The sequence below is a fragment of the Motacilla alba genome, chromosome 1 (genome assembly GCF_015832195.1).
Source record: "Motacilla alba alba isolate MOTALB_02 chromosome 1, Motacilla_alba_V1.0_pri, whole genome shotgun sequence".
Taxonomy (NCBI): domain Eukaryota; kingdom Metazoa; phylum Chordata; class Aves; order Passeriformes; family Motacillidae; genus Motacilla; species Motacilla alba.
In genome coordinates this window covers 64434002-64459992 of record NC_052016.1, presented here as the reverse complement: position 1 = coordinate 64459992, position 25991 = coordinate 64434002, and the positions used below count along the sequence as shown (strand labels likewise).

General features: G+C 40.0%; 1 protein-coding gene across 6 annotated transcripts in view; it reads right to left on the bottom strand.

Moving 5' to 3' along the window:
• ENOX1 (ecto-NOX disulfide-thiol exchanger 1) overlaps nt 1–25991 on the bottom strand; it is a 353080-nt gene that overhangs the window by 219872 nt on the left and 107217 nt on the right. For all 6 annotated transcript variants that reach the window (XM_038138455.1, XM_038138516.1, XM_038138544.1 and 3 more), the window contains exon 3: nt 21340–21417. The gene's annotated coding sequence lies outside the window, so the exon portion shown is untranslated. The remainder of the gene's footprint in view (nt 1–21339; nt 21418–25991) is intronic.

Here is a 25991-nt window from a genome sequence, read left to right as displayed (position 1 = left end):
CTGCCTTTTACAGAAGCATGGCAGAAACTAGTTGCTGTGTGCACTGCTACCAGTGACCCCTTGTGGAAGCAGATTATCTTCTCCTGGTTCATAAATCTACCTGTCAACCCTACCTGGAGAGCGGACAACTCATCAGTATGGATTACCGAAACCACTTGCTGTAGAAATAAAGCTACAGCAAGATAGATTAAAAAATAAAACAAAGATTCCCCTTGGGATGTGACAATTCCTTAACCTCAGCCTCAGAAAAAAATACAACCTTGAAATGGAGAACAGTGATCTGTAGAACCGGATGCTTGGAAGAGAAACAGAAAAATGGCAAAGGAGCTTCAGCAACGATACTTGATCCAATCTGGTTCAGAGCACAGGTTTACTTTATGGCTCATATTTATCACAGCCAACAAAGATGAAACTGTTCATTCCAAGGTTGCATCTATATTTCAAATTACAAATCCCTATGGTTAGGGGATTTTAAATTCCACCATAAAATCTTGGTCAATGTGATCACAAGCCAAGGGCACTTTTCCTCCTTTAATATAATAATGAAATATTTTGCTTATGACATTGGTGTCTTATAAGTGGATTTAAAATAAGAACCTCAGAAAGAAGAAGAAATAAAACCAACTCAACAAACTACTCAGGAGTGATTTCCAATGTCATCTACATATTCTAAGCAGCTTACCCAAATGTCTGTTAGAAAAAAACAACTTTGATCCATGATATGGTGCAGTGACGGGCAACAAAGATTATTTATATCAGGTTAGAAGCTTTTTTAATTTAGCACTTCTTTTTCTTTGGTTCCTGCACAGTGAGTTTTCCACATTAGAATTCACAGCACATAGCTCTGTGCTTCCCTAACAGAGAAATTCATCTGATCCTGTTCAGGTAGCAGGACGATGACCAATTAAAAAGCCAACTCTTCTGGAAGAACAAGAAATTTATGAAGACAAAGGTTGGTCCAAGTATGTGGTCTGGGCATGTCTAGTTGGCCCTGCATGTCCACCTAAAGCGGTCAAGCAGAGAAGCTCAGCTCCTATCCTTCTTTTCAAATCACAGGGATGAATCCAGTCTCCCTCCATGCTCAATTTGACATTTCCCCAGCATTACATGTCAAAAGGTACATAAAAATGAAATTTTAGAGTATTAATTAGCCAAGGATGGCTAAATATATAGCTCAAAGACTCTTCATGCTATGTCAGCACAAATCCACTGCCTTCTATAGGCTCGTTAGCTCACCTGAGTCAGCATTACAGTCTGTATCATTACAGACAATCTCAAATTTCCTGACCTTTTCAGTTGTGTGATAATGTTGATATAAACTTAAAGGAACTGTCATTTCTCTTTCTGAAACCCTTTTTCTCCTTGGAATGCAGGACCCTGAATCACAGGGAAGAGAAAGTGTATTTCTCAGTTGCCTAAGAGAAAATGACACCTGAGTCCAGCCTGATATACACAGGGACATCTTCTGTTATATCCAAAGGGAAGTATATTCCTCAGAAGGCTGATATATTTCAAGTTTAGCTTAATAAAACTAAAACATTGGTTTTTTTCTGTACTCTTCCTTTTAAATTTTCAGTAAGAGTTTTGAAAAGAGTTTCTCTTTTAAGTACATATTGGTACAGTCTAGACTGTTTTCAACATCCTCCAGTATCATTGCAAGGAGCTCCCAAACACCAATAAATTAACGCCTGGGTTAAGTCTGTTTTGTGAACAGTAATTGTTTGCCCTTGTTTTATAGAACTGGAGTAGACCAAAATTAAACCCCCTATAAGGGTCCACATGTCAAAACACTGAACTGAAAAATGCAACCAAATGCTGCTGGGCTCCACTAACTCCTGTTTACACGTTATCATCATCTCTGCAAAAACCCTAAGCACAAATACTCCTGAGTGACAGTATTTTATGACTGGTGATCATGCAGAGAGCTGGGACATAAATAAACCTCATTAGGGAAAGTTACAGTGAGAATCAGATGTGCACTGGCTGCTGTGTTACCAGCCCAAAGTATATTCCTTTCCCCAGTAAAGAAAAGACAAAGCATTTTTCTGTTTCACTGAGGAACCAGCTACCCAAACTGCTTTCAGGGGGGGTGATGCTGTGCACAGATCATTTTGTGTCTGTAGGGATTTGCCTGTAGACATTTGTTTGTTGAATTCTCCATAATGATACATATTTGCCGCTATAACAATATAAGTGCCCCCTTCCAGGTAGTTTCCTTTTAAAAAATAAAGGTAATCGAAAAGCCTCACTTAGCATAATCTCATCACCTTTGTTTAATCTCATTTTTAAGTGGCTGACCTTAAATTCAGATCAACACCAAAATAAAAGGCCTCTGGCAGAGATGTTTGTAATGCATTTCACACAAAAGAAGGAACACATAAGCCAACAATGGCAAAACAGAGCTCAATAGGATGCCCTTGTTTTGAAAATGTCATCTCTAATGTGCACTGATGCACTTTTATCTCATTTTTTTTAAGGGAACCAATCTTAAAAAGCCTTCCTCTTACACACAGCCTGACAAGTTCATTGTAAAAGCCTCCGAATATCAAGACACCTTATGAGCAGAAGTTTCGAAGATGGGATGTTTATATATTACGAGCTTAAACTATAAGCACAGCAGTACTCATGTGATTTATCTAAACTCCTACGCCTACACTACCCAAAAAGGACAAACAGGTACATGATGGGAGGGACATCCACACACCAGCACATCTCTCACACAGAATTTCTCCCTGAGGGGCCACTTCTGGACAGCTTTATTGGTACCCAGCAATACTTAGCACCAACGTGAGCAGGGCAACTTATGTGTCAAGGAACACCACCACGAGAGCACAGCTATGGGAAAGCAGCTCCACGAGGAAATGCTGAGCACCCTGAGATCTACACCATCAGGGATTAAGGTCAGTAAGCAATGTACTAAAGTCAGTGCTGCCAGCCCCATGGGCCAAATGTCCTGTCTAAAAGCCTTCATGGCTGCCTGAGTCCATTTAAAATAAAAGAAGCAAAGAAAAACAACCACTTTTTCTCTTACAAGGGAAACAAAGTAATCTTTCCCTGTCAATTCTGGATAGCAGAGAATAAACTCATTTTACCCAAATGTGAGCAGCACCTCCAGACTTCCCTGCGGTTCTCTCCCCATTACTTACAGCATATAAAAAGGGCAATTTAACTGAAGGAGTTTATATTTGGGGCTTTTTTCAGCACTGTTTCCAGAAACTAGCAGATGTCGGTTAATGATCTTTAGACATTAGATCATAAACCACACTCATTTCAAACACTGCAATCCGAGTGATTATTTGTATATCATTAAGCAACATTCTCAGAACAAGCTCAGTATATTTCCTTATTCTTGAATTTAAACATTCCTTATTGTTTTATTTAAATACAAAAACAATGGATAACCTTTTATTTTGTATTTTTTAATTGACAGACTACAGGCAAGGTTCTTTCCTTCCTTTCATTCCCTCTTCTCAGCAAAGCAATATATAAGCACAGTGTCATTACAAAGTGCAACATTTCTTCAGCTTCACAACACCCTGACACAAAGCAGATGACATTTGTCCACACTGAAGCTCTGGATGAGCATTAGAACTGAAACTTATGAGTTTCCTTCTTCACAGAGTTACAAAGCTCACAAGAAGAGAACTTATTTTAAACTCCAGAAAGAGAATTAGATTGTTTATTTGAAAGTGAAGATAGATGGGCTTGAGTCAGACAAGCATGAGTATACCTGGGTGTGCATATATTTAGCAAGTAAAAAAACCATCAGTATTCTCAAACATGCAGAATCTGCATTGCTATATAAACATAAATATAGATATATGTATGGAGACAGCAAGTCTTACATGCATCTATGCATGCATATCTGCCTGTATAAGCCCAGCTACACATAGATATTTATAACAGCGTACATACATCATAACATGTATTAAACAGTATAATACATATTAGAAATACACATATACAAAGTAATGTTTTATAACTCTTTCATACCATGAACTCAGATTCAGTTTTATCTAACTATCTACTGGAAATATTAGCTAGGCCTCTGATTCACTGGAACCACGCTTTAAAAAATTAATTACATAATATATGCTGAAAAATGCCTAGATACATGACAGATAAATTAGTTTCATTTGAACACATGTAGTGTATGAAAGAAATTAATTCAATAAACATTGTGGCTCTCATCCTGTAAAAGCATATATAAGTCCCAGTGAGTTCAGTTGTAATAACTAAAATTATTCATGGGCAAAAGAGTTTGCAGATCAAGGCTATATATGTGATTTGGTTGTTACATTATGTTAATTTTTGGATCTACTATTTCACCATAAAATCTGACAAGGCAGAGTCATTTATGAGACATAAATATAGAGAATTGAATTATAGGGAGTCCTCTACATACATAACAAGATCAATTATTAATTAACATTCAGAGATGAAGATATGTTGCTGTAGAGAAATTACTTAAAGGCGTCTATTGACAATGCTGGTCATGGGCTGGGATTCTTTCCATTCCCTCCATTTGGGCCATGGTAATTTTAACACAGCACCTGGGTACAACCTATCCCCTCACACTTACTGCAAAGGGGATCTCCCTTCCCCTTGTCCCCCCCACCCCTGTTAGAGCCAGTTACTGTGGCTGGAACCAGGCCCAGCCATAGATCACATTACCCTGCTTAAAGGAAGATAAAATCTCACCCCTGACTGCTGCTGTAACTCAGGTGCAGAGCCACCTTTCTGCTGATCAGATGCTGTGCTGGTGCAGTCAGCAGAGCTCTGCTGGCACAATGGAGCTGTACAGATCTACACCTGCAAAAGACCCACCTCCTACATGCAAATTAGATCCAGACCAGCAGCATCCTTCCTGGACCTGCAGAATAGACCTCAGCTAATTTAGACAATCTAAAAAATTTGGATTGAGTTTGAGCATGCTATCCAGACTTTCTCAGCAACATATTCCTTCCTTTGGGGACTCACAGGGGGTGACTCATCCCATGTACCACAGTAGCATGGGTTCATCTCAGTGATCTGTGGACACCTCCCTCTGAGCTAGTCACTCACAGCTCCCTTCACCATTACCAGATAGAAACACTTTCAGGGTGTGATGAATCTGATTTATTTTGCCTGTCTATTTAAAGCTGAGATGATTCTTGTCCTAGAAATGCCTGTTTGTCTCCACTGGCTATGCAGGGTGACTAGCTCTCATGTAGGTGACAAAAGTCCTCTCATCTATGTGACAGCTTCACTAGCAACAGTGCTCACACTTAGCAAAATAAAACACCAAAATAAAACTTTGGCTAAAGTGCCAAATGTTAACTAAAAACAAACCTTGAACAGAACTAATACATGCATATTTCAAGATACAGATCTTAATGCAAGGCAAAAATACTCTTCTACTCTCTGCTTTCTGACCAGAGTTCAGGAGTGTGTAATTGCACAGGAGCAAGTGACATTTATGAACAGCAGCAAAATTTGTTTTGTGTTCTGTTTTCAGCAGTCTTCACTGGAGGAAATTTTTTAAAGAACTACAAAAAAAAAAAGATTTTTCATAGTGTTCCCCCCGCAGGCAAGGTCTTTCTAATCCTGAAATAGCCAGAAATTAGCTCTAACTGTGAAGCATAAAAATGAACATGCCTCTACTAATATGTTTTCACTAACTATTATAAGTTTGCAACACAAGTCTACAGATGCCCCAACAGGGCAAAATGGGATAAATGCCCCAATAAGATTAAATACAGGAAACTGTTTTTTGTAATGCTGTATCCACATCCTTAAGCAGCCTAATGGAGACACTAATCCACAGCTGATCAGGTCACCTCCATTTGGCTTCATTTTGCTGAACCCTTAAAAGCCTTGTCCCATATTTTCCATGGAGCTGTCACCTATTGCCTTTCAGCATTTGTAGTTACTATAGAAATAATGTGTTTTCCTAGGTGGTTAATAAAAACTACATAAGGAATCAGCTCCAGATGGGTTACAAAATTGATGCCTTCGCCACCACCTTGCAGGCATTAACATCAGAAAGCTTTCTCAAGAAAAAGGAGGCTAGAATAGATGACAGAGAATATAGTGAAAATACCAATGTAATGTAAGCATAAATGCCATTAATAAATCACAGGCCCAGCACATAACTCCATGCAGCAATTCCCAGAAAGATTGTCCTAATCGATAATAAATACATAACTCCTCTGAATTTGCTAATTCGTTTTTGAGCAGTATGGACCCACTCCCTAATTTCAAAGTGCTGTCCTCTAACTCTTTGTGTTATGTAAAGTACACATTTGGACATGCTGAATTCTCTAATTAGTCTATAAATACTTGACTTTTACCCACTGCTTTGATAATTGCTGGGGAAAGGCCAAAGCATTTATGGTCAATCAGATGAAGAGGAAAGGAATATGGCCCTTTCAGCGAGTAAAATGTAAGGCACTCTGTGGCAAAGCAGAAGCTATTAGCAGGATCAATATTTCTCCTAGTACCTTAATAAATCATTATATCAAAGAACAGTTGCAGGATGAAGAAAACCTCATTCTACCAACAAGGATGCTTCCAAATCAACAAATAAAACATCATTTAAATTACAAAGACCTAATTGGTGTACAAAGGCAAACGGCAAGCATAGAATACAGCCTCTGATGCTAGGCATGTAAACATTTTAAATCATTAGTGAAGGAAGAAAAGCAGAAAGACAAAGAAACAGCTATGCTAAGAGCTCTCCACGCATAATTTGCAAATTGGTAAATATTCATGAATCCACCACACCGTGGCTGACTGATGGCACCATGTTTGGTGTAGATATCATAGGTGGCAAAAACAGAAGAGCGCCTGAAAAACAGGATGGCCTTTGATATCTTTATTATTGACTGAAAAAGAATCCCCTTGCTGTTATTTGCATTGAGGCTTTTTCCTCTTCCCCTCCTTAGCTAGCAAAGAATCAGCTAAGATTTGTAAACACTATAATTGAGAGAAGGGAAGAAATATTCTAATGGCTACTTTCAAGTAAGGGAACATCTCTCACCAGACATTGCTTACAGCCATCATCACATGTACTTACAAAGCCCTCTTAGCCACGTGACATAAATCAGAGTTTTGTCCACGAAAAGCACGATCATGTCCTGCACAATAGGTAACCCTCCTACACATAAACATATATATGTATATGTGCACAAATATGTCTTCTTCTGTGAGAAGACAAGGCTCACAGTGTTGCAAACCTACATGTTTCTATGGAGCACACTTCTTCACTGCTTGTGAGCAGCCACCAGCACCTTTTTTTGGAAATGCCCACTCACAGCACTTTTGTTTTATAATGTAACCTTTTGATCTAATAGAGAAATTACGTTACCTAGGGGGGAAAGACCCACTAGAGTAACAGCCCCATGAGTTCCACCAGGAGAAAAATGTAATATACTGTCGTAAGCAGCATTTGGGTTTATTCTTTTGTTTCAGTAATCTGGTTTTAGCTTTTTATTGAAGGAATATTACAGAAAAGCAAATGCTTCTCAGTTGTTCAATCACTACTTTTGATTACTGTCACAGCTTTAGAAGCTTGTTCCTAATTTATTTGGAAGCAAAATTGTTGCCTTTGTGTAAAAGAATCATCTGCTGAAGGAATTTCATTGTGGAATTCAGAGTGGGTACTCTTTGGTTCACCAGTTCATATTTCATAAGCTTCTAATTCCATAGATGTGATACTTTAGAAGGTCAATTGTCATGTGTCTGGAAAGCTGACAAGAAAGTAAACAATGCCAAACAGGAAGGGAGAAGGAACATCCTGTTGCTACATGATATCTCCTCACCCCACTTCAAACAGTAGACACCTTACCCATCTATCAAAATTCTCTGGTAAAGCAGAGTTTTGGCCATATGGCAATAGACCTTACAAGGTTCTGGCCATCTGCATTTCCACCATATGACCAGCTCTTTCAGTAAAGTAAGTATAAAAATGGACAGTGCCTAAACTTCTCATGCTCTGAACTCTCTATAGAGATGTATTTATTTTCTCAAACTGTAATTTATTCCAGAAAGAAAAACAGATCAGTGTCTCCATAAGTTATGCCTCGAATCAGTTTGTTGGCAGATCCTCCTGTTGTAGAAAATATATCAATCCTGCTTTACAGAGCATAATATGCAAACTTTAGTAGTAAGGAAACTGCTCTAGCTCATATACCTACTGCCTACAGGAGTCCCAAGAGTTCTTCCTCTCTTCCTGAGGAGATCATGTGTTCCTTAGCTCATCTCATGCCTACCAACACACATCAACATAATTTCTCTGGTAGCATCCCAGGACTATTTCAAAAAGCAATAGGAAATACCCTTTTTGCCAGCATCCCAAAATACTACTTTTTGCTTGGCATGTATCAGCTTTGTGGACTGTAAACCTCTCGAGGCAGGGACTACTCCTATTTGTTTATGTCCTTAGTGGCCTAAAGGCATTATCAGCTTTATTCCTCAAATTATCAGCAGCTGAGGGGATCATTGTGAGCATGACCCAAACCTCAGTGATCACGTCCAACAGGATCACAGTGGGAAGGCTAATGAAGTCCATGTGCACTTTCAATTCTATTATCATAAAAAAAATCTTTTTCCAGTACAGTAAAAAGATGGAATAGCTCTTCAAATAAATAACCAAGAGTGACTGGGATGGTAGTACCTGGATTCAGCAAAGATTCAGGATTTTCTTATTCTAGTCAGCCTGAACAATTAATTAACAGCTTCCTTCTTTGTCATTAATTTTGTTGCCATAGTAGCCTCTGTAAGTGGTTTCTAACAAACAAGGAAGATTTATCTGTCACACTCTAAATTGATCAGAAAATGAATGATTTCACATTCATTTCTGTTTGATAATGATGGGTAAAGCACAGTGAATCATTACAACAGTGTTTTCTGAAAAGCGTAACGTGTCTGTTATCTTCAAAAGCAATCCTAAAGAACAGGCCCAGAGATTAAAAGTGAAGTGCCAGTTCTATGTAAACAAAATACTGTCTTCATTAAGAAATGACAACAATTTATAAATAATAAATGCAAAAAAAGTTTCTAGATTTTTTTTCAACTCAAATTAAGCATATTTTGCTTAGATATAAACATTTCCATGCACTATTTTTTGCTCCAAATTCACAGCTGGTGAGAAACCATGGAGAAAAACACTGTAAGAGAATTTCCTAAAAAACCTGAGTTAAAATTAATGAGTTTAAACAAACGAATTTTCTTCTACTATAGGTTGCTTGGATTGTAAAAAGAACAGCAATCCACAAGGGAGAAAGCAGGGTGGGTGGGTACATATCTGCAAACTAAATTCAGACTAAGTTCTGGCCATCATCATGTGCCAGGGGTTTGGACATGTTTAAAGAACTGCAGGCTGCAACCTGCAAATTGGATCAATATGTTTCTTGCCTGATAAATTCCAGGAGGGAGATAACGGGTGCATTATTGGAAAAGATTGTTGCTGCCTTTCTTCTAGAGGACAAGGTGACAGATTCTCGTAAAGCGGTAATGATTCTTTGCTTCTTCAGCAAACAATGCTTTGAAAAGGAATGTAGTTTCAAATCTTGTCCTATCTATAACCTGTCTCAGCTGGAGTGAGGACCAGAGAAGAGTTGGCAACATAGTCAAATTACTCAGATTTCCATGGTTAAGAAGCTAGTAATAATCCCAAGGGCAAAATGCTCCAGTCACATCAGTCAACTCTTTCCATGAAGGAAAACAAAACAAACATGAAGGCAATGGGATTTATGTTACTCATTAAACTCATCATTTTCCACCGCCAAGCCAAAGTGGCCTTGAATATTTTGTCATACTATTGATACCCAAAGTAATTGACTCAGCTACAGACCATAACACAGTTAAATCTTATTGAGATCAAATATTTTTGTTTTTTATCTCACCTTTTGGAAGATCTAAAGTGAAAATTTTTGGTCATCTCCCATACTGAACAAGGAATATGAACAACAAAGTACTGGGGAGATCATGCAGTCATGAAAGCTGAGATGCCACAAATACAGAAGAACATCAAGACATCAAGCACATAAAAATTTTTCAATTTTCTAGTAAAAGCATTCCCATCAGTTTACAAATTCACTTTTTTTATTGTTCAATTTCTCTCCTGGGACTGGCTCCTATAAGCTACCACATTGTGGAGACAAAACAAAAAATAAGGGGACTGAGGGGCATGGTATTGCATGGTACTGCCTCTGGTAACAGCTCTGCACTGAGGGATAAAAAGTTCTCGATGTTGGTGTGTAGCACAGGGCCTTGTTTCTGACCCATGTTCCTCTCTACCACATCCCCCCAGCTGCCTCAGTTCAATCATTTGCCTGGCTATACCCAAAACCATACCAGGATCATTAAAAAAAATCTTAAAAAAAGATGGTTCTTTTAACATGAATCATTTCTCAGTTCCCACTTACAAAGAATCTGCTGAGCCTTTAAGCTCTGCCAAAGGGAGGGCAGCCTCTGGTGATGAGTGTGGAAATGAGAGCTGGAAGGCAGTATGCTCCCAGATCAGATCTGTGTAATACAGTATCGAAATAATATAAAAATGCAGCCTAAGCACAAAGAGCAAGTCTGATTCTCGTTCACTGTGGTTATTTTTAACTGAACCTCTGCCTGTCCATCTATTACACCTTTCCGGGCAGAACAGGGGCAGTAGCAAATCTGAACCCACTTTTGAGCCAGCATAAAAGTTGGAGACAAGTCACAAGAGGTAATTTCATTACTGGAAGTTTAATGAAAACCAGCAGCCGGATGGTGAAGCTGCACACAAATTGCAGCCTAGGGAAAGGGAGGGAGGCAGGCAGAGCAGCCAAGGTGAGCTGTGCATGGGAACAGCTGATGGGATGGGCAGGTGTGGGCAGCCCTGCCAGCTGGCACCGACGCGCCTTCACAGCACGGGCTGCCCCTCGCCCGTGGGGACTTGAGGAGTAGCCAGGAAACTGAGGCGGGACTTTTAAGGGACAGGGGACATCAATCCATTGAAGGAGGCTTCTTCCCTGCTCACAGAGTACTCTGTTTCCAGGGCTCTGTGGTGCTTTAAATGTTGTGCAAAGTCTACCGTAGCATGGTGTGGGTGATGACACGAGCCTGCTGAGTGTTTGTTCTGTTCTGGGTTGGAGACAACTGGAAGCCACATAAACTCACCAGCAGTGCTGAGGCCAAGCTGACTGTGCTGAGTCAGAGCAAATGAACACTGCCAATCATGGCAATTTGTGAGCTTGTACTCAGCATCTTGCTAACTGTGTTGCACAGCTTCTGGTTGGCTTGGAAAATGGACAGAGGGAACTCCTCCACTGTGCAGAGGTAAACCCTTAGCCATAGGCCAATGGGCTCTCACTGAGCACCTGAATCCTGGTAGACTGAAATATAAACCAAAGATTTCACTTTGGGGGAAATTCTGCAGAGTGGACTACAAGTGGAGAACTAGGGAAGTGAAGAAAAGCTCTGAATGAGCCACAATCTGCTAAGTTAAAACCCTCTACTTTGATTTAGGCTCCGCTGTCCATAATGCATTCAGTGGTGAGACTATCAGCACTCAGAATATGCAGTGAAACACCTCCAAAGAAACAAAATGCTGTCATAAAGGACATCCGTGTTGACTTGTGGAGATTTTTTACTACTTTAAGACCTTAAAATACTATATTGCATTTGGCTATCAAACATTGACTTTTTTTTCTGAAAGCCCATCCTATGGCACTGCAAGCTGCCTGCTGACTGTATGGATCTTGACAGAGACAAACTTCCTGGATAGAAATCCCAACTCACTTCAACCTACACCCAGAGCCACAGACGTGGAAAAATCAAAGATGTGTTAATGGTGGAAGGTTTGCAGGAGTGACCATCACAAAATCTGGAGGCAAAAGCCTCTAGCATTAAAGAGGAATGTTCCTGGAAAGATTATAGAAAGATCAGAGGTTCAAAATGTTTCATGCCCCAGAACAAGAGAACAACCAGATCTCTCCATATGTTTACACTTCATTGGGAACAGATAGGGCATTTGATCGATCTCACTCATGTGTGACAGACACAAGAGCCTGACAGGAGCTGATCTGCAGAACTTAGGCCAGGATTTCAGAAATATTGGTGAATAGCTCACACAACCCTCAAAAAAAAAAAAAAAAAAAACAAAACAAAAAAAACCCCAAAAAACAAAATGAACCAAGCAAACAAAAACAAACAAAAAAAAAAAAAAACCACGCCCAAAAAAACCTCACCAAAATACCCCACAAAAAGAAAAGAATACTGGGCAATGGCATAGGAACTCATTGCAGAATAAACTATGTTCTTAACCTCTTATTCTGTAATCATCTCTTCTCTCTTCTCCCCTTGTTTCCTTGTCACCTCAAAAGAGTAAAAGAGCTGAGTGAAGAGAGCAACACTCAGGATGTTTTCAGGGACTGATAGGAATACAGAACATCATTATTAACTAAAGTGAATTAGTGGCCCTAAAACATTAAAGAATGGCATTATGAAGCAATTAAGTCCCCTTTAAGCAAAACACATTATATCAGTCAATTTTACAAACAGGGTGCCATATTTCAGTCAGTCCTCTCCTAGATTTAATACTTGACCTTTGCGTTCAAGATCCTTGGTCCCTCTGAAATGTTTTCTTTTATTCTCTTTAGGGCTGGTTCTCGTTTCAATCAGATCAGGTCAGGTTTTCTCTGAGACTGTAAGAATAGGGACATCTGAGTGCAACCTGTCAATACTGTCATAACTACCTCCAACTGCTCTTGCAATTCTAGTGCCTCTGTGAAGTCCCATATTATGAAAATTGTCTTTCAATGCCCTTCATCTAGTCTGTGTAACATTTTGTGTACTTTTGTTGGAGGCTGTAAAGGTAGGAAAATGTCCTAAGAAAACCACTAAGTGCAATAGTAAGAAACCACTATTAGCAAGAGGGAGAAGAGAGTTGGTTTACCACACATCAGGAGGAAAAGCTATTTGCAGGATCAGAGAGCCACAAAAGTGAACGCTGAAGACAAAGGAATGGCAATTCAGTTCATAATAGGAAAAAATAGATTAGAAAGAAGTGAGATAAGTTAAAATTTTTTAAATTGTCTAGGCCTTACGAATTTCACCCTAGAATACATATATCACTGACTGAGAAAATCTTAGAGCTGCTGGCAATTAACTTTGTGAGGTGAGGTCAGAAACAGTTAACTTAGCAAACACTCAGTGGAAAATAACCAAATAGGCTTGTCTTGCTATGCAAGACCTGAGGTTAGCCAGTAGATCACAAGCTTCAATAGTCACTGTCACATATGCATGAATATCATATTAGAAACATAAAGGAGAACGTTATCTACAAGACACAAGAGGGAATTTTCCTTTATTACTTTGTTTTGGAAAGAGTTCACAACCATAACCTTAGGCAAAGTGTTGGATGCCACATTTTAAGGAGGATGTAACTGACTGACAGTGATTACTCTTAAAAAATGACAAAAATTGAAGGAATAGTTTGTTGATTAATGCAAAGAAGACAAAACTTGGGGAAACATGACAAAACATGCTGAAAATTTCAAATATTCAAGAACAAATGGATTAGCCTATTCCTCTTTACTGCAGGTAGGAGAGAAGTAACTCCTAAGTCAAGAAAAGAAAAAAAGCATTTTTCTATTGAAGGAAAATTAGGCATTGGAATGAATTGCTCAGAGAATCTCCATCAGTGGAGGCCCTCAGAAATGGGTCAGCCACAGCTCTAATGGGAAGTGTCAGTACAAGTGATACAGCTGCAGGACCCTTAAGCTACTTCCTAATTTTCTAGCATAGTTCTAGGAAAAAAACCTGTGGCTACTTAGATGAAGAACATTTTTTTTGTTGTTTGTTCTAGGATATTTTGAGCAATAGTATGTATTACCTTTTCCTTGGTTAATTTTTAATAGTGTTCTGAAGGCCCAGAGTTAAAGAGTAGCTTGACCCAAGATATTCTTTCATCTTTCTACTTTCATTTTTGCTGTTTGAGCAAAGTTAGTCAAGATTCCTCAGATGCTCATAACACTTCTTGAACTCAATATTCAGTGGTCTTTTCGGGTTTTTTTTCTGAACGTGGAATCAATGACATTAAGTAGGAACACATTTGTTCCTGAATGGTTGCCTACAGCCATTTTTAGGTCATTTCTTCCCTACCGTCAACTAAAGTTAACATGGTTGCTTTTAAGTTTTGCTTTTAGATTCTGGTTAGTTTTTTGACTTGTGGCATCTAGTAGTTCCTTCCTCTGTATTTTCACTTTTCTGAAGGGATTATTGAGGCTAGAAACCTGAGTCATTCTGGAGCAGTATACCTTGGGATTCTCAATCCCTGAAGTGCTGTATGTGCTACACTTCAGCCTAGAAAGAAGGCTGGAAGAACTTTACCAAAATCAAGATTTTGCCTTACTATTACTTATGATATTGATTTGACTCTCCTCAGCTGTGAGTTTGGAAGATGAACAAAGCTTGGTCCTAAATTAAGCTGGTGTTGAAGAGATTTTACAAGGCTGACAAAAAGGAACTGAATACTTATCACAGGCAGTTTCTAATGCTGATAGAATTGTAAGTATATTAATTGCAGGATCAAACTCACCGTCATTCAGAAATTATGTGGCCAGTAGGATTAGGGTAGTGACCATCTCCCTGCACTCAACACTGTTGAGGCCACACCTCAAGTGCTACGTTCAGTTCTGGACCTGTCAAGAGCTGGTGCATGTCCAGAGAAGAGCAAGGAAGATGGTGAAGGTACTAGAGCACAAGTCTTATGACGAGTGGCTGAGGGAGCTGGGGTTGTTTAGCCTGGAGGAGGCTCAGGGAGATCTTATTGCTCTCTACAACTGCCTGAAAGAATGTTGCTCTGAGGTGGGGTCAACCTCTTCTCCCAAATAACAAGTGACAGGACAAGAGGAAATGGCCTCAAGTTGCACTCTGGGAGGTTTAGCTTAGATATTAGAGGAAACTTCTTCATTAGAAGAATTGTCAAATATTGGAATATGTTGCCCAGGGAAAACAGTGGAGTTACCATCCCTGGAGGTACGAAAAAGATGTGTAGATGTGGCACTTAGGGACATGATTTAGTGGTGGACTCAGCAGTGCTGCGGTAAGGTTGGAGATGATCTTAAAGGTCATTTTCAACCTAAATGATTCTAAGATTCTATGATTTGCTCTCATGTAAACTAATTCCAAAAAATCCTTTAATGTTTACTATTTTAACAGGTAGCCTTTTTTCATACTTTAGCTAAAAAACAGGAGAAATGTTCATTTTGGTTGGTGCTTGGCCATATGAAAAATCCTTGTTTTTTAAGTACTATCTCTTCAAATTTCACTGCTGTTTCTGGAGACTTGAACAGTCGTGACAGCATGTTTCTCCTCTCAGCTGGAGAAGATGTTTTAACTGCCTTTCAAAAGTGAAATCAATTCATGTCTTTCTGTATATGGCCACAGACTCTCACTGGAGCTGTAGCTTATGACTTTTATCTTATTGTGACACCTGCTTCGGTCAAGGGGATTACTCCTCCTGGAAGGTGTCAATACTGATGGTGTTCAGTTGAACAGCTGTCCTCCCTCTCCTATTATTATTATTCATGATGTGTGATTGATTCTTCTGAGGGCCTTAGGGATAGAAAACTTAGCAGTTCTTTGCTGTCTTCCTTTTAGAGGGACCTAATGGACAATTATTGTTTCTGAAATGCGCTAGGGCCACCATTTCACCTCATCTATTGTTCAGCTATCTCTGCGCAGGCAGAATGTGGGCAGTGAAAAGGTGCAAGATGTGCCATTATCCATATGCTGAGAGCCATCAGTTGCTCACTTAGTGCTTCTCCAACAGCATCATTCATTACCCACTATCACACTGAGAGCGCTTAACTGATGGAAGAGAGAGAAGACACTAGCAGTGACTCCACTAACACACAGCTGAGGCATAACAGGGATTGGGGTCACTTTGGCTGAGGATGTAGCTCCATAATTAATTATTGAACTTTTAAATTCTGGGCTTATTTTACATAATCTGTATTATCTGAAAGTCGTATTGACTATATTCATCTTCTTAATGCTGGCACTTGTATCAAGAATTTAGCAACACATGGAAAGTGAAGACAGGAAAATTATTTTAAATGGGACTTATAAGATCTGCAATTGCTTATTTTAAAAATAGATGAACAACTGAAATCAGCTACAATGTAATGTCATTTTCCCTTCTAATATTTGAAAGATTACCATAAAGAAAGTTACGTTCAACTGTTCTCTAGTTTCACTATAAATAAGACACCAAAACGCTCCCTTACGGAGCAAATAGAGCATGACGTGGATTTTAGAAATACCCAAGTATTGTGTAGGTCTGGAAAAGACTACATGGGGTGGCACCAAAAAATTCCTCACTGAAGATTAGATAAACATCTCTCTCTGATTATCTAGACAACTCCTGATGGTAGTGATGGCAAATGAGCCAAATTATTTTTGGTGTCCCTAAGGTGTTCTTGACCATTGACGCTAAAGATATCCCTTTTTTATGTTTTGCCTCAGGAATTAAGATCATCAAAGATAAGCGTCAAAGTGCCACATTGAAGCAGAAGATGATGGCACCAAAGTGAGGCAAGTAAAGAGCCTTACTCCTAATCTGAGCCTATGAAAACTTTGCTTAGTTTGCAGGAGTCTCTCAACTGGTTTCTCATTCTTCTGGGAAGTGGTTATCATTAAACAACATGGAAATATGTTGTTAAGGATGTTTCCAGACTGTTCCTCCAGCAGAGGAGGTACTTGCAACCATTCCTAGAAATACCTTGAAAAGAACTCAAAACATAAATCCAGCAGAAGGTCAATCTGTTGTCTGGGTTGGTTGCTGGTTTGTTTTCCCTGCATACATATGAATTTCAGACTCTTGAAGTTCCCCTGGCCATATCTCTTACTCAGGTGAGCACACTGCCATTCTAAATTTTCTCATAATAACTTGTTCTGTGGCTTGCTGTGGGCAACAAAAGTCAGAGCTGGATGGTAGCAGACACTCTGAGCCACCATTCAAAAAGATGCATATAAAATAATTGAATTGTTGAGGTTGGAGAAGGCCTCCAAGACCATTGAGTCCAACTGTTAACCCATCATGGCCACGTTCCCCACCATGTCCCTAAGTGCCACATGCCCATGTTTTTTGGACACTTCCAGGAATGGTGACTCCTCCACCTCCCTGGACAGCCTGTTCAAGTGCTGTTCCAATCCTTTCCATGAAGAATTTTTTCTTAATATCTAATCTAAACCTTCCCTGGTGCAACTTGAGGCTGTTTCCTCTCACCCCACTGCTTGTTATATGGGAGAAGAGACAAACTCCCACCTCACTATACCCTCCTTACAGGCAGTTGTAGAGAGTGATAAGGTCTCCCCTGAACCTCCTTTTTTTTCAGACAAACACCCCCAGCTCTCCCAGTCACTCCTTACAAGACTTGTGCTCAAGTCCCTGCACCAGCTCATCATGTTTGTAATTAGTTTGCACATAAGTCTCATGATTTGGATACAAGAGTCTTTACAAAATCACAGTCTTTACAAAACCACAGTCTTGTTTGGATTTCTGTTCTAATAAAATACAATTCTCCCTCCATGGCAGCCCTGTCAGATTCACTTCACCCACCTTCCCATTTTATCTTCCCATATTTCCTTCAAGCATCTAGCTAGATATTCTCCAGCTACCAAACTATTTTGTTTTCATCTTTTCAAGAATTCAAATATATGCATCAATGCACACATGGCATATTTCCAGGCAGTAACATCCCCTTTCCTTCCTGTCACTTTGTAGCCAGGTAATTTACATATAAGATGCACAAAGATAACCATGCTCCTACACAGTCCTGGTTTGTGCACCAGCTCCCTCCACTTTCTCATTGCAACCCTCCATTGGAGCCTCTGGTGGGACAGCTGAGCCCTGAGCAAAGCCTGGTGGCACAGAGAGTTTGGCCTTTCAGGCAGCATGGCTGCATTTTTATCCAGTGCAGCAGCAGGTCCATGTGCAGCACCGCTATGGAGATCAAGGGTATAGTAGCCATGATTACAAGCTACAGTAGAAAAGTGTCCTCCCTAGACTATTCCTCTCCCTTCTCCCTTTCCCTCCTACGTTTTTTGACAGATTTGTGTTTTGCCAGTCGTGAATTCTTCACTTGAGAAGCAGCAAGACAACGGAGCAGTGCTCCCCCCACCAAACTCCCCCAGGAGCCAGCCCACGCTGACCGTGTGCCCAGCAGGTTGTAACAGCAGGACAGGGCAGAGGAGCCTAGCCCCAGGAGTCAGAGCCTCCTCATTCCATGGGGTGGCCATGAACTGTTTTCACAACTTTTGTTTTTCTCTGCTCCCTGTAAAACCAAGACTTGTTTCACCACAGGAGTGTCAAGGGCAAAGGTTTGAGGACACTGCAAGACGTATTTAGTGACCCCAAGCGAAAACTTCAGAAACTCGAGCAGTACATTAATAAAACTCCAACAAAGCAAGCACGAGTAATAAAGATCTCAGGGAAAAAAGGCCTCTCTGGAGAATGAGTAGAGGCATCATAGGCAGGAAATAAACAAAAGATTAAGAAAAGAGGAGGAGATGCTCACAAATGACAAAAAAATCCCTTGAAATTTGCAGTGAAAGACATGGGATAAATGGAAATAGCTGACCCAGGTTAAACTAATTATTTAGCTAGATCACTGTCCTGTTTCCATTCAATATCAATACCAGACACTGCAGAGAAGTGATACAAGAGATCCACACAGTTGGAGAAGAAGCTTCACCCAGACCCTAGGCTGAGGATCAGTGAGTTCAGCCTTCTGCCACTGCTGTGTAACCACTGTAACTTCTTTATAAAGATAAAATATGAAAAATATATCTGTGATGGCATTCTTATTGATGTAAATATCTATTTCTGGCAATACCTTTTGATAATACCTTGGGGCAATACTTTCCAAGGGGAAATTACACCTTCTATGTCCTTTTCAGTAGAACTGTCTTCCCTTTTAATTTAATTGGTTTCCCTTTGCTTCTGCATTATAATGAAGGTACAGCACATCTTTACCCAACTACTTTATGCCTCTTAATATACATACATCTAATATGTACGCATATCAAATGAATATCATATTTATCCTCTTTTTAAATGGCACAATACTAATTTGTATGTACATGACAAATTTCCAAGAACTAGACTGCTGAACGAGGAACTTTTAAAATGTGTTTTAGACAAATGACTTGCCTAAAAATTCTCCACATGGCAGCTGTTGACTGCATTTGTATCGTGTTATTAAAACGCAGGTCCAACCTCAGTTTGCTCTGGCAATTTTAGCAGTAACTCTTGGAAGCCTTAGGTGAGGCGTGATTCAAACAACACTCATAGACAGGTCTGGAAAGGAAGATTTTATAAAGCTGCTGTTGCCACTAGTAAAGTATGCAAATGCCAACTGCAACTAATTTTCTCCCTCTATTCCAAATGTCCTCCAGTGTTTTACACTTCTTTCTCCCCACCCCCTAAGAAAATCACAATTTTTTCCTGAAGGGGTATCATCATTAAAGAAAGGAGTGCAGTCAAAGCCTTAGGATGACACAGATCATTCAACAGTTGTTCAATTACAGTGAAAAGCTACTTATTTTTGAACACAGAGCTTTCACTCAACACAGGCCCAAGGCAGTATAATCAGATTTGTATCTGCAGTATCTCAACCAGTCTGATGTAGGGCTTTCGCTCATTACAGAAGCTGTGCCCTTGTGTGAGGTTTACATCCAGGTTCAAAGAGTTTCTGAAGTGTCTTGGAGCTGTGTTGGCTTTAAAAGGTATTATCATAATAATTTCCAAGAATGAATTAAAAGTTGTTTTGGATACCTCTCATCTCCTAAATCCATCTGATTTTGTTTAAGGTTTACAGGCTACTTTTCCCTGCAGAATCCCTACAGACTAATAAAACAGTATGTGGCTACAGAGTCAACAAGGAAAACAGTAACACCCAAAACACACCAAGGTAAACCAAGCAAACGAAATACAGTATAATCAAAAATGAACATTTTTGAAAATTATTATTTAGGGCATACAATTCCTACAGACCCCAAGCGTGACCGATAGCAGGGTATGACCACCCAGATGGAAAAGTTGAGTCCCATTGGTTTTTCTTAGCAGATTTCTATTAAAATGCTGTTCAGTACTAGCTGTGAAAGCAGTAAGAAATAAAAATTTTTCTCTGTTATATAGCTGCATAGAAAAACATATTGAAATGCAGGGGAGTGTTTTCTACCCTCTAAATCAGAGTGATTTCTGGCCACACTATCATTTCAGCTGACAAGGACATAGCATTAGCTACAGGCTTCTCACCACTTCTTGCCATGCTGACACTACAGGAGTCAAGCCGTTATTGTTATGGTCTTTTTACAGTCTCTTAAATATAAACTTTTTTTTTTTCATTTTTGTAAACTTTCCATGAACCTGAGCTCCTCCTGACCCAAAAGCCTCAGTAATTCTGCTGATCGTCTGCTAAGTGTGCTTCTGAAAATATCCACAGCTGTAACTGTGGTCAGCTGCTCACATATGAGCAACCTGGGTGGAAGCAATCGATTGCAGGGCCTTTTAGGGTAATGCAGCTCCAAAACATACTGAAAGGCAGAGCAGTGAGAAGAAAATGACATACAGGCCCAATTCCTTTCTGCAGTTCAACTCTATAAACTGCAATCATTCACTTCGAAGGAAAGACGAATGGGTTACTCTACATCTGTACAACAGTAGCAGAATAGAGTTATGTCCTAAGCATCTGGTGAGAAACAAAATGAATTTTTCACAACACTTTCTCCACCATAAAATTAGATTTGGCTTGCAGGCATTCAAGATAAAAAAAGATAACAAGTCAGCACAGGGGTCTACATGCTGAAATACTGTCCTGGTTCCAGCCAGGACAAGGTTAATTTTTGCAGTAGCCAGATGGGGTATGGCTAGGACCCAGAGGTTATCCTGTACCACCTCAGGTCATCTTCCAGGGACAGGAGGAAGGGCTTGCTTCTGGACTGGGGTAGCATGGCAGAGGGAGTGGCCATGTATTGTCAGAGGTTTCCATGGGGTCAGCAAGAAGATTTCTTTCTCTTACACACTCCATTCATTAGTACTGTTGCTGTTACTGTTCGTTTTCTTACCTTATTGCTGTTTCCAGTAAATTGTTCTTATCTCAATTTGTGATCTTTATCTCTTTTGACTCCCATTCTCCTCACCATTCCACCATGGAGGAGAGGAAGGGGAAGGGAAGGAGGGAATGAGGCAGGGATAGAGGAGGGGAGTGAGCAACAAATAGCTTGGAGTAGTTTCAGTGGGAGCACTAAATTGGAGAATACCATTCCTAAACCATGACAAATAGTCAGAACACAATACATTTTACAGACCTGTACACAGGAAGGCAACTTCTCAGTGGCCCCATCACAGTATTTCCAAAGGAACGTTACAAATTCTCATGGCCAATCCTGCAAAAAGTGGAAAGTAGAGTTGAAACTAGGAAGTTTCCAAAGGAAAAGCAAAGAAAATCAGCTGTCTCCTTGGACACACAATGCTAAAAGTCAGAGTAGAATTGGTTTAGAGGATATTAAACATTTTACACTACAGGAGCAGCTAGATCATAACAATTACACAAATACAGCAAAGTCCAAGTTAAATAAAATGCAAAGTGGTAAATTGTTTTCAAAGATATGTTTCAGGGTAAAAATTCAATGAATATATGGAACTGGATTAGCAGAAAAGAGAGAATACTGCACCAATTTATATTCCCTTTGAACTGTCTGTAATACAGACCATAAAGTGCATTTTCAAACATATAGCATATCACAGAACCAGACACTTATTTCTAGCCATGGCACTTCTAGGCTTTTGGGAAAGGAGAGCAGAAATAGGCTAGTGGACTTGTGCTGTGTGACAAAGCATCTACTGGTGGGCTCTGCCCAACATCAATAAACAATTGTTTTTCCTTTAAATGAAGGAAAGCATTTCAGCAGTAAACAAATGCTTCACATCTTGCATGAATACTTTAATGGAATCAAAGCAAACCTGTCTTTTCATACCTCTTGGAAGTGCTATTCCAAGTCAAAATATAAGTCAAAGCCTGAGATCAGTTTTCAATCATGACAACCATGATACCGTGATAATAAGGGATGGTGACACACAAGACACTAAAGCTTCCTGTGATACTCCCCCCTGGAATCCACACTCATTATTGTAAGGATCATTATCTGGGCATCCCTGAGACCAATTTCGCACTTTTTGTATAAATATGACCTCTTGCATAAGACATGAAGTTTAAAATCATCTCCTTCACGGATATCATTGAGTCATTCCATTACCTCTGGGACAGATATGAATTATGCATTCTTCGATTCTCTTTAAAATTTAGATGCACAAGGGGACACGGAAAAAATCTAAATGGCACTAAAAATATAAAGCATTCAAGAAAGAAACAATAACTTGTATGCTACTAACTGCTGCAGTGCTCTGAAGGCTCCCTGCCTGGTCAAGAAAAGCACATAAAGCACTGAAACGTAACAGCAGGCCTCCATGCTAATGGCTGCTAGTGACAAGGGCTCACTGAATGTCACTGCTTCACATACTGTGTACTGTTCATTTCTCTTATCTGTGTGACCTCACTTTTGAAATGACTGATGAAACTCGCCTGAATTAGCATCTTTGCTTCTGGGCATTTGCCACCTAGAAGGCATTTAGTAAAATCTCTACTAAATACAAAAATAAAGCATGGGGGGGAAAAAAAGTCATAATCTTAACCAAAAAATAATCAGTATGTCTGTTAAAGAACATTCAGTGCGTAATGCAAAAGGGCTGCTTCTCTAAAGCCTCCTCGTTAGGTTATTTTTCTACCTTGACACCCTTTAGAGTACTGGCTTGTCACAATACATGCATTCACGTTGCATACTTGGCTAACATTTTCATAATTGGTGTGAATAAAAAGAAATAGCTGTTACTGCAAGAAAAAAAAAAAAAGAAATGCCTCTGTTCTGATGCCCTGCTGCTATGATGACCTATTTCACACTAGCATCTGCTCTCTTCTCATGAACCACTCCAGATGTAAGCTGGCAAAACCGCACTGCAAGTATGTTACCCAGATGTCCACCGGGTGCTGCAGATGTTTTCTTCCATGCTTCACATTTAATGTGTGCCTGATTAATTTTTTTCATTATTATCTCAACTACTTGGCCCACAGATTTTCCTACAAAGTTTGCAGAATCCAGGATCTAATTTGCAGCCATAAGGAGCAGCTCCCTTTGTGTAAACAGGTTCATTAATGTCTGGAATAACCAGTCAACAGAGCCTTGGTCTGAACTGCAAAAAGAAATGCAACCTTCAGTAACCTATTATGTCTTGATAATATCTGCCTGAGGATTTAACACAATGTTCATTTCAATTCAAAATTACAGATGTTTGCAATATTCAGATGCATCAGTCTGACCAAAAATATTATGCCCGTTCTCTGCCTCAAGCCCTTGACCTGAATGAGGTTAGTGACAGGGATATGAATGACTTGAGTGGAAAATGAAACACAAAAGTAGTTTTATCGTGAAGTACAATATTTCTTCTGTCACTAAACCATTTTTTCCCCCTCAAAATTACAGAGTAGACTGCAAATCTTCAAGGCTAGCAGTCACGACAACAGTCTAAGTGCCATTTAAAAGAATAATAATTTATGAGGCGCCGTGGTAGAATAGCAAAGGTCACAGAGCAAACTCCCCAGGGAGGAGAGGATGACAAAGGTTACAAAGATGACTAAAGACCCGCCTACAGAAAGGAATATTCTTGGAAGGAAGATGTTTTCTTGCAACAGCTTCATCCCACCTAACACAGTTCCTCATCCAAATGAGCAGTTGACCTTTAAGTTAGCTACAAGGCATTGCTTGCAAAATATGCTTCTGAAATTTGTCGATTAGCAGCTTGGCCTTGTACCCATTGAAGTCCCACTGAAGTGCTGGTAGATGGAGGACACTATGGGCCTGTCCCACAGGGCACAAGGGGGATGCCTTGCTGTGAACCCACATGGGACATCAAGCTTGAAAAAATCTCTGGAGTCTTTGCAAGGCAGACCCCAAATAAATCCTACTTTTGTGGCAACCGGTACCATCTGCAGACCTCCAACAGGCCACCAGCCACCACAGACGGGCACAATTTCTCTCAGAAGCAGTGTGAGGAGTTGGTAGGTAAGGAGCCTAAGACACACAGTTGACACAACTGCTCCTGGACAGCTGTAAATATGTACACCAGCCATCACTCTACAAAGCAGTTTGGGCAGCTTTTTCTTGCCACAGCTATAGCATTCCCCTTCTTCAGATGCTGCAAGTACAAAAAAAAAAGGCAAGCATGAAGAAAAGCAGAAACAACTCTTTTTGGCACAGCTCCACTTTCTGCCAAAACATCTCTGGGCTCATAAAATACACATGAGCTGGTGGGAGAAGCTGATGCTGCAAACCTGGGAGTAACCAGCGGTGTCTACAAAACATCAGAGTGATAAAAAATAGCTTAACCTGAAGCCAGCATGCAACAAAAGACAGGTCATCTCTTCAGAAATGTGTGGCCATAAACATTTCGAAAACTGACAGCTTCCAACTGTTCACGATCAGCTATGGGATGTTTCTGCAGCTGGATCAATGGCTGGCACTTGTGGAGGGGGCTGGCACAGCTCTGAAGGGTACAGATGTAACAGGTGCTGGTAAAGAAGTTATTGACTGCTTTGAGTATAAGGGATTATATTTAATTTCTGTAGGATAACTGCGAGAGCCCATCTTGCTAGTACCTGACCTCTATGCCAGGCCTCCCAGTTCATAAAGAGGTACCTGAGAAGCAAATAATCATTGAGTCAGATTATCTAAGGAGTGTTTGAGGACACTTACCTATTTTCTATCCTAAAATCAAGCAAGTTTCTGAAGAGGGCGAATGCCACAGACATTCACAATATCTTCAATCCCTTGCTCCAGCAGACCCTGGTCCATCACAACAGCCCATAAAGCCTCTGGCTGGCTGTTCAGATCACAGAAAATTTTTACAGACCCATAACTGCATGCTAATAACAGCAGAGTGTGCCTTTGGGAGAGGGAAGGGCAGAAGGCAAGTGGAAGGTGGGGTGCAGCTGAGCAAGACTTCAATTGAAACAGCATCTTTTATCCTGCACATCACCTGCAGGAAGGAGGGAATGTCACAAGACATGTTGCAAACACATCAAATAGCTCAGGCAATTCCCACTCCTGAGTGACAAATCCACTGGGCATGCTGCCAGGCAGCCCTCCTGAACCTGCCCAAGAAAGGGAAGCAGCATTTCCACCCCAAGATTTGCCTCACACTTAGAGCTGCTTACTCCAGGGCAGAAGCTCGCCCTCAGTGCCAAGCCTTGGTGGGCTTTGCGTGAGGGGTTTTATACTCTCCTGTGTTGGTTTTGTATGCCTTGTCTTCCTTTATTAATTTTAAACAGAATGGAGGGATGTAAATTCACCATTGGGGATATGTCAGTGTTTGCTCAACATGCTCTATATACCTTTATTAATTTTGTATTGAATGGTGGATGCGATTTCACTCCAGGGGGAAATCAGAGATAGCAAAAGGTCTTTCCCACAGCAGGACAGCAGTGGGGAAGGGGAGGTAATTTCTCTGTGGGTTTATTTTGAGTGATTTTTGTGCTTCCATGGATTTCTAAAGCTGAAGAATTTTGAGCTTCCATGAACAGGCAGTTTCAGTGCCATGACCCACTGGTCTAAAGAGGTTTATTAGCTTAATGTGGCATTTGTTATTCAAGTCTTACTGCTTAGAGTACATTGTAAAAGCAGCAGATGATGCCTTCTTATAGTGCAAGAATAATATGTAAAGAGGGAAATTTAAAAGATTTCAAAATTGAGACTTATTTCCAAATAAGACTTATTCTTTAATGGTACAAATGCATAAACACCATATGAACTGCAAAAGGGTTGTTATTTGACACAGGTTTACAAGGTTTAACTCTTGGCCACAAAGTTTAATTCTTGGCTCACTGCAAAAATTGCCTGTATCTGTGAGA